This window comes from Pieris rapae, chromosome 15 (assembly GCF_905147795.1).
Source record: "Pieris rapae chromosome 15, ilPieRapa1.1, whole genome shotgun sequence".
Classification (NCBI taxonomy): Eukaryota; Metazoa; Arthropoda; class Insecta; order Lepidoptera; family Pieridae; genus Pieris; species Pieris rapae.
The window spans coordinates 8,587,890-8,597,534 of record NC_059523.1 but is presented as its reverse complement, the minus strand read 5'-3'; the positions used below and the strand labels follow the sequence as shown (position 1 = coordinate 8,597,534).

The 9,645-nt window shown below is 36.1% G+C and overlaps 1 long non-coding RNA gene across 1 annotated transcript; it reads left to right on the top strand.

Annotated features, from left to right (window-relative positions):
- The first annotated feature begins 1,452 nt into the window (after positions 1-1,452).
- LOC123689787 lies at positions 1,453-3,065 on the top strand. The gene is made up of 2 exons (XR_006750675.1): positions 1,453-1,688; positions 2,564-3,065. It is a non-coding gene; the product is annotated as an uncharacterized LOC123689787 (long non-coding RNA).
- Positions 3,066-9,645: the final 6,580 nt, after the last annotated feature.

The following is a 9,645-nucleotide window of genomic DNA, read 5'->3' as shown; positions in this document are numbered from 1 at the left end:
TTTGAGATAAAATAAAAATAAAATACGTTTATTTTGGAACTTAGGATCATCATGGTATCACTCCACGTCATTAAATTCGAGCCTGTTGGCATCCCTAGATACTTATCATTTCAGTTTGATTTCAATTCGCTACCGTACCGATAATAATGATAAAGAAAACATTGCATTTCATTCCATGGACAGAAGTGGGACAAAAAATTATGTATATGTTATTATTATATATTATTTCTAATGTAATCAGTCTCCTTTGATTTGTTGTTCTGTTGTAATTAGGTGTTAAAGGTAAGAGGAATAAAAAACTGTTTCTCGTGACTATTCGTACTATACAGGTCTTAAATTCACCTGGAGTATACTGCGTAGCTCGTAGGAGGAAAATTTCCAAAGACAAAACAACAGTTGATTGTGTATTTATTTTAGTAAAAAGCATAAATTTTTAAAACACAGCGTAGTTTCTTGAAAAATTGATAAAAGTATTTATAATTAAAAAAAAAACGTTTAAGACTTTTTTGTTCTTATTAATTGCGAGATTCATTGAGTCACGCGTTAATTGAAAGGGATTGCAGAATTCTGGGCTGAAAATGAAAACAAAAACTTCGTGAAGTTTAGCACGTCAGCTAGTTTGTATTTTAATTAATTTTGCAAGTGCAATCAAACAAAATGTGGCGCCTGATTCGAAATCCAAAAATTGTATTTAACTTTAAAAATTAAATAGTGTTCTTTACTGCTCCGCTATTTGGTAACTTTATTCGTATTATAATTTTATCATGTTCATTATTTTACAAATGGCTACTAATATTCTATAGACTTCCCAAAAAAATTTTAATAGTCCAGTCATTTAAGCTTAAATTAGGTAAGAATCTCGGAATTCGAGATACCCAGCTGTAAGTCTGTAAATAGTTGTATATTGACACCCTCAAAGTTGTCTCAAAACCTACATATTATGGTAGGGTGTAAGCAACTATTACATTTTATGGTCAAAGGTCACAAAAACGGTTTTATGCACTTTTTTAGGAAATATCTCATTTCCTATGGGTTTTTTGCTATTTGTATTTATCAACAATATTGTAGAATACAAAATTCTCTACAATTGTTTAAAAAAATTTTTTATACGGTGAACCGTTTTCGAGATTGAGCGCGGAGAGCGCGCGGTCACCGCATCACTTCAGGTCAACCGGTGCCTCCGGTCGAAAACGCGCCATACATAGTTGATGAACTATCAATAAATCAATAAATAATTGCAGAATTGTTAATGAAAATATAAGAATTATATTTGAATTTTATAAATATTCTACAATATTGATAATAAATACAAATAGCAAAAATCCCATAGGAAATGAGATATTTCCAAAAAAAGAAATCTTGAAATTGAATAGTTGCTTACACCAACCTTACAACTTTTAGGGTGTCAATCAATATACAACTATTTACAGACTTACAGCTGGGTATCTCGAATTCCGAGGTCAACTTACTATAATGACTGGACTATAAGTACGCCACGGATATCGGCGAGCAGTTACGTACGCTCAGCTGGCGGCCGCCAATCACATTTCACATCGTGGAGGCTGCCCGTGCGCGATATCGTTAAACATTGACACGTCTTGCTAATCGCGTACACGCGAAAACTATCACTTTCGCCACAGTTCCAAAGCAATTGTAACTCGAGGACCACCTCACAACGGCTCTTCAAGGTAAGATATTAAAATTTACCTACGTGTCAGTGACAGGGAAAATTACAAAATTTTTTTTAGACAAAGACAACTTTTTAAAGACAATTAAAATAAGGATATTTTCTACAATATCAATTGTAAATTTCAGTGTTGGCCTCTCATCCCTGAGGTCGTAGGTTCGATCTCCGGCTGTACACCAATGTACTTTCTTTCTGTGTGCGCATTTAACATTCGCTTGATCGGTGAAGGAAAAAATCGTAAGGAAAGAGGGTTGCCTTAGACCCAAAAAGTCGACACCGTCAGGCATAGGACCTACTTGCCTATTAGATGAACAAATGATCATGAAACAGATACAGAAATATGAGGCCCAGACCTGGAAAGGTTGTAGCGCCACCGATTTTTTTATCCATTAAAAATGTATCATACAAAGGGGGACAGGAATTCAACATGTTAAATGCCATCGATGCTTTCAATTTATATATTTAGGGGTATAAAAAGCACATACATTCAATAGCGCAGATAAAACAAATTACACATAGCAAACGAACTTGTGATAACGATAATAACGACATATCGATTTATTTAAATCTTTTGACATAAAATAATTATAGTATTATTATGTTATTCAATACCTTAAATTTTTAACATTACCGCGCAAATGCATATGCATAATATGTGTCGGACCCCTATAGACTCACCAAAAATCGACCAAATATGTCAAACAACAAGATAGGCGTGAAAGTGTACAACGATACATGAAATGACATCGTTATGCGTTTCATTTTGATTGGGAATAACTTGAATCCAATATACTAGCCTATAAAAGAAAAAAACAAAGAAACTGATGCTTTGGTTTAATGAATTCCTTTGTTTAGTCCATATTTTAAATTTCACAGACTATTTATCGGTGTCGACTTTTGGGGTACCGTTCTAGAATTTATTTGAAATATAATCTGTGCAGAGGTATAGTTTTATATGCTTGGATAAAGGTATCCATTTGAAGATTACTGGATAAAGCCACAATTGTACGAAGTAATAAAAAAACACAAAGGAGACCAAGAGATTGAAAAAATTTGTGCTATAGACAAAAGACGTATTGCGGAGAAAATTGTTAGTCAAACTACAAGTGAAATATCTTCAATAACTGAAGCAGCGTTTAGTACCATAACTTCGGAGGATTGGATTAATGTGTCGAAGACCAATATTTTGTATCCAACAGGCTCTTGGATATAGAATTAGTCTTTAGAATTGATCCTACAAGTGACGATGGTTGCTCAGACTCTTCGGACGACGAAATGATCGAAGATTCAAACAATACAATGGATGGCATTGACGCCCTTGAAGTTATCCAAAATTTAAAAGTTCTGTTAGATGCCAAATAAAAAAATTCTAAATATATTTTATGTTGTTTTCATTTATATTTAAAGTACAACCACTTAATAACCGGTGCAGGCGTTCTTGAGTTATGGTGATTATGATGACCTGATATTATAAAAAGCAATTAAAAAGTAGGTAATTGCTTGTGTAATGAATTTATGATAACTTATTATTATTTTACAATTTTATTATGCTTAAAATTATTATTTATAATTTAGAGTATAGATTATTTGATGATTGTATTTGTTAAATGTTTTACTCGATGTAAGTAAGTCGATTGACTCGATACCAACATTCACGAACAAAATGACGAGTCGTCTTGAGACGATCAAAAAGAAGCGGGGGGCATTCGGACCGATCCGCTTGACCAAGACGGACGTTAAATTGTAAGCTGTGTGGTTGTTTAAGGATAAGAAGTGTTGGAAATATACTTAGTTATTGTTGTAACAAAGCAGGCGTTTATTATTATACACCGAGAATCGAATAGAGAGAATTCATCGCATTTCAGAAGTGGGATAAGACCCAATCTAAGGTGCGTACAAGTGTTTTATACGACTATTAAGGTTATTTCTATAAATGATTAGAAATCGAACGCCCCACGTGCGCTTTGGCTACTAGAGATTATGTACGTCAATCGAGCCATGTGTGCTAATTAGTTATAGGTTATGCGTACCTACAATAGGAAGCCAAGTGTGCTTAGTAGTTAGAGGTTATGTGTGCCTACAATAGGAAGCCAAGTGTGCTTCAGATACTAGAGGCTATGTATGCCTACCGAGCCATGTGTGCTTAGTCGTTAGAGGTTATGTGTGCCTACAATAGGAAGCCAAGTGTGCTTCAGCTGCTAGAGGCTATGTATGCCTATCGAGCCATGTGTGCTCAGTCGTTAGAGGTTATGTGTGCCTACAATAGGAAGCCAAGTGTGCTTCAGATACTAGAGGCTATGTATGCCTACCGAGCCATGTGTGCTTAGTCGTTAGAGGTTATGTGTGCCTACAATAGGAAGCCAAGTGTGCTTCAGCTACTAGAGGCTATGTATGCCTACCGAGCCATGTGTGCTTAGTCGTTAGAGGTTATGTGTGCCTACAATAGGAAGCCAAGTGTGCTTCAGCTGCTAGAGGCTATGTATGCCTATCGAGCCATGTGTGCTCAGTCGTTAGAGGTTATGTGTGCCTACAATAGGAAGCCAAGTGTGCTTCAGATACTAGAGGCTATGTATGCCTACCGAGCCATGTGTGCTTAGTCGTTAGAGGTTATGTGTGCCTACAATAGGAAGCCAAGTGTGCTTCAGCTGCTAGAGGCTATGTATGCCTATCGAGCCATGTGTGCTCAGTCGTTAGAGGTTATGTGTGCCTACAATAGGAAGCCAAGTGTGCTTTAGATACTCGAGGCTATGTATGCCTCCTGATCTGTGAGCGTGTAGTAAGTTAGAGTAGAGGTCATGTGTACCTAGAAGAAGCAAAACTAAAAAAATAAGAAGCTAAGTATGCCTATAAAATGTATCCCTTAGAGCGTGTCAACGTTAACGAAATCATTATTGTATTTTGTTTTCAGTCAAGGATTAATTTCAAATAAATGAAGTTTATTTCTTTAAATACTTAATTTTGAAATGTTTAAAAAAAAAACATATATCTTTATAGTTTTAGTACGTCTAGACAATGAATTGATATACTAACTTAATAAAATGATATTTTATTTTTGAGGTATGGATACTGATGAAGCGATGACTCCCGAAGGCTCGCCTTCTCGTAATGATGAATTTCAGAGAAAGCGTTCACGGTCTTCCTCCAAGGCAGCAGCTAAGTCTAAGAGAGGCAAAAAGCGATCAAAGAAGAAACGCAAAGAGTCTTCCAGCTCCTCCTCCTCCAACAGTGAGTCACCCCGTAGTTCACGGTGTGCAAGTAAGAGACGATCCAAGGAAAAAGGTAGTTGGTCTACTGAACAGGTACTGGATATATTTAATACCCTTCAAGGGCATAAGTGCAAGACAAGTAATTTAAATAATAATCTTCTCAATAATGTAATACCAGAATTGATCCGTCAAGTAAAACTCAGAATATCGACTGTTGGGTTAGGAAAGTAAATGAATGTGCTTTAATCTATGAATGGGACGAGAAGCAGACCATACATTTTGCTCTGCAGAAACTGTCTGGCTTGGCAAAGAAGTGGTTCGAAGCCCTTCCTAGCGTTGTTTTCAATTGGTCAGAGTGGCAGGACAAACTTACAAGAGCTTTCCCAAATGAGCAAAATTATGGTCGGCTTCTCGAAGAAATGTTATCTCGCAGTACTCGTAGTAACGAAAGTTTACGTGAGTACTTCTACCATAAGTTAACGTTGTTGAACAGATGTGAAATAAGAGGCAAAAAGGCCGTCGATTGTATTATCCACGGAATACTAGATACATCTATTAGAAGCAGTGCACAGGCACTGACTTGTAGCGAACCGGAAGACTTGTTGAATTTTCTAAGCTCCCAACGTCCTATGTTAGAAAATAAAACATTCAATAGGAAACGTAGCGATAATACGATAGTTCGAACGGGTAACACTGTATCATCCTCAGGTGAAAGTTTGTTAACTTGTTTCAATTGCCGCTCAAAGGGACACCCTTACCTTCGATGCCCTAAACCTCTTACGAAATGTGTAAAATGCCATCGGGTAGGCCACAACAGCGATAATTGTAAACTAGAGCCGTTGATCTTGCGAAATGAGCCTAAACAAACGGATAACCAGGATAGAAAAATTTTAACTATATCTACCCTCAATAACAACAGCGACAAATTTTACAAAACGGTTAAGGTAAACGATAAGTCTTTAACTGCATTTATTGATTTCGGCAGTGAATGTAGTTTAATCAGGGAATCTGATGCTCAAAGTCTGAATTTAACTAAAAACTCAACGGAGTTGCCAGTAATCAAAGGGTTCGGGAACTCTAAAGTATTTCCAGTATATAGGACCAACGTCGATTTGAAATTAGATGAAGTTGAGGTTAATGTAGAGGTACTGGTGGTTAGCAATCATTTCCTTCAGTCGGCTTTACTTATTGGTCAAAATGTTACTGAACTTCCTTGTGTTACAGTATTTAAGAATAGTCGTCAGTTAACTTTTTACCAGAGCCCTGATATCGATACCATACCAGAGCCGGTAAAATGTTTGAAGTTAAATCTTGATAACGATACCGACATTTCATTATCACGGTTAGTTGAAGCTACCGCATCTGACGCTGACTTCTGTGGAGATATTTATATTGAAGGTTATTGTAATGGTGAGCCTAGGAAAGAGCATTATTTGCACCAGGGAATTTATAGGGTTGTTGATGGAAAGTGCTATTTGCCCGTGACAAATTTATCTGGTCAAAATCTCACATTATCCCAGAAATGCCCTATTGCTAAAGGAACTTGTTTTGTTGAAAAAGATAGTACCTATGTAAATAAAGTAACCAAAAATAATTCGGAATATGAGCCTTTACTAATATCTGATATAAATGTTGGTCCCCAAGTTAACAAAGAGGCATTAGTTAGACTTCATTCGCTTTTACTCAATTATCGAGATTGCTTTGCATTTAATTTAGGAGAAATAGGTTGTATCAGCTCAACTAAAATGAAAATAGACTTATTGGATGACAAACCTGTAGTTTACCGACCGTATAGATTATGTTTTTCGGAAAGAGGTCAGGTTAAGGAGATAATAAATGACTTGTTGCAAAATGATATTATACAAGAGTCTAATTCAAATTATGCCAGTCCTATTTTATTGAACGTACATGAAGTCCGTCAGTTTTTGGGACTAGCAGGATATTTTAGAAAATTTATCAAAAGTTTCGGTGAGATAGCCAGGCCTCTTACCAACTTACTCAAGAAGGGTAATGTTTTTAAATGGACAGATAAAGAATTTCATTCGTTTAATACCTTAAAAGATAAGTTAATTGACCGACCAGTTTTAGCTCTATACAATCCTAATTTTGAAACTGAGTTGCATACGGATGCAAGTTCTCTAGGCGTGGGTGGGATATTGATGCAATGGCAGCTGGAGTCGCGTGCTCTCAAGCCAATTGCTTACTTTAGCCGGCAAACCACCCCGGAAGAGCGTCCCTTGCACTCTTATGAACTCGAGACCCTTGCAATTGTTTGTTCGTTAAAGAAATTTAGGGTATATTTGTTGGGGATTGAGTTCAAAATTGTAACAGACTGTAACGCTATTCGAACTACATTAACGAAACGCGATTTAATACCCCGAATAGCTAGGTGGTGGTTTTTAATAAGTGAGTTCAATTTTAGTATAGAATACCGACCAGGCATCCGCATGACTCATGTGGACGCACTGAGCCGTAACACAAAATTAAAACCCGAGGTTATCGATAACTCTGCAGTTACAGTCTACAGTATCGACACTGATAACTGGCTCTTGACTTTACAAATGTCAGATCCTGAGATATCCCGAATATATAAAATTCTTAAGCCTGAGTGTGATGAAGAAGCTAAAGATATTAAGAGAAACTATTAATTTAAGAACAGTAGAGTATATAGGAGAGTTGATGATAGGCTCTGTTTAGTAATTCCTCGCAGTGCTCGATGGCAAATATGTAAATCTAACCACGATGACGCAGGTCATCTAGGAATATCAAAGACTACCGAGAAAATTCAATCTGTTTTCTGGTTTCCTAAGTTACGTAGATTTGTAAAAAAGTATGTTAAGTCTTGTATTAAGTGTGCTTATAATAAGGATAATACGTCTCGACATAAGAATGGTCAGTTGTATCCGATAGAGAAAGTTAACATCCCGTTCCACACCATTCACATCGACCACTTGGGTCCATTTGTCAAAAGCAAGAAAGGCAATGTTTACATTCTCACCATAGTGGATGGATTTACCAAATATTTGTTTGTAAGAGCTGTTAAGGATACAAAGACTAAAACAACTGTTAAAGTATTACAAAAGATTTTTTATGACTTCGGTTTACCATCCCGAATTATATCAGATCGAGGTACCTCTTTTACTTCAGCAGCTTTTAAATATTTTTGTGATACCCATGGTATTAAACATGTTTTGAATGCTGTTGCGTGTCCCAGAGCCAACGGCCAAGCCGAAAGATATAACCAAACGATATTAAATTCACTTGCAAAGTATTCTGACGGTGAGGACGAACGGAACTGGGACATGTGTGTAGGAAAAATTCAGTGGGGAATTAATAATGCAACAAACTCCACCACTCAAAAGACAGCTACGGAAGCATTATTTGGAACCAGATTGAAAGATAGCCTAAGTAATATGTTAGATATAAATAACGAGCCTAATTCAAACCTTACAGAAGTGAGGCAAGAAGTTCGTACAAATTGAGTCTAGTCAAATTAAACAAAAACATAACTACGATCAAAACAGAGTTCCTGCCCCGACTTATAAAGTAGGGGATTTAATTAAAATAACTAGAACTAATTTTAGTAATAAAGGTAATAGTACTAAGTTAATGTCAAAATTTATAGGCCCCTTCAAAATAGCAAAAGTTTTGGGCAATGATAGGTATAAAATTGTCGAAATACCTGGCTTTAGTAAACGCAAAAATAAATTCGATAGTGTGGTTGCGGTAGACAGGATTTGCCCGTGGATCAATATAAATGTGTCCGAACATAATGATAATTTAGATGCAGTAGCTAGCAGCAGTAGTACGTCTGATAGCGAAAGTAACAAAAGTGACAAATAAACTATCACACAATCAATCTGAATCCAAATAATAGCCGAATGTAATGATTGTAATAATTATGTAAATGTAATGAATTTATGATAAAAACCAAATGTATAGATAGGTTACAATTAGTTCACATGAAACTAAAATATTTTGTTAGTGTACTTATTTGAATTTATAAAACCTTCCCATGATTATATACCGTGCGTCAGGAGATCGCACGTAGTCGGACGGCCGAATGTAATGAATTTATGATAACTTATTATTATTTTACAATTTTATTATGCTTAAAATTATTATTTATAATTTAGAGTATAGATTATTTGATGATTGTATTTGTTAAATGTTTTACTCGATGTAAGTAAGTCGATTGACTCGATACCAACATTCACGAACAAAATGACGAGTCGTCTTGAGACGATCAAAAAGAAGCGGGGGGCATTCGGACCGATCCGCTTGACCAAGACGGACGTTAAATTGTAAGCTGTGTGGTTGTTTAAGGATAAGAAGTGTTGGAAATATACTTAGTTATTGTTGTAACAAAGCAGGCGTTTATTATTATACACCGAGAATCGAATAGAGAGAATTCATCGCACTTGTTTATGCTTGAATATTTGGTCGTTGTTCACTTGATTTACCTAGTTACATTATTTCCTTATCTCCCATTTATGTTATGATTAGAAAGCAATTTTCCATAACTAGCAACATTAGCTACGCCACCAGTGGCGCGTAGACTTAACTGGCACGCACTTTATATATTATATACTATATACCTACATATAGCGTTTCTCAGTAAACGGACTATATAGCACTTAATTTTTATAATGTTTTTGAGAAGTCGAAGTATGTATCTCACTCGGTCGACGCGAACACTTGATGGAGGACTTCTTCTAAAGTCCTTTTCATGCAAGAAGTCCCCAAGACGCA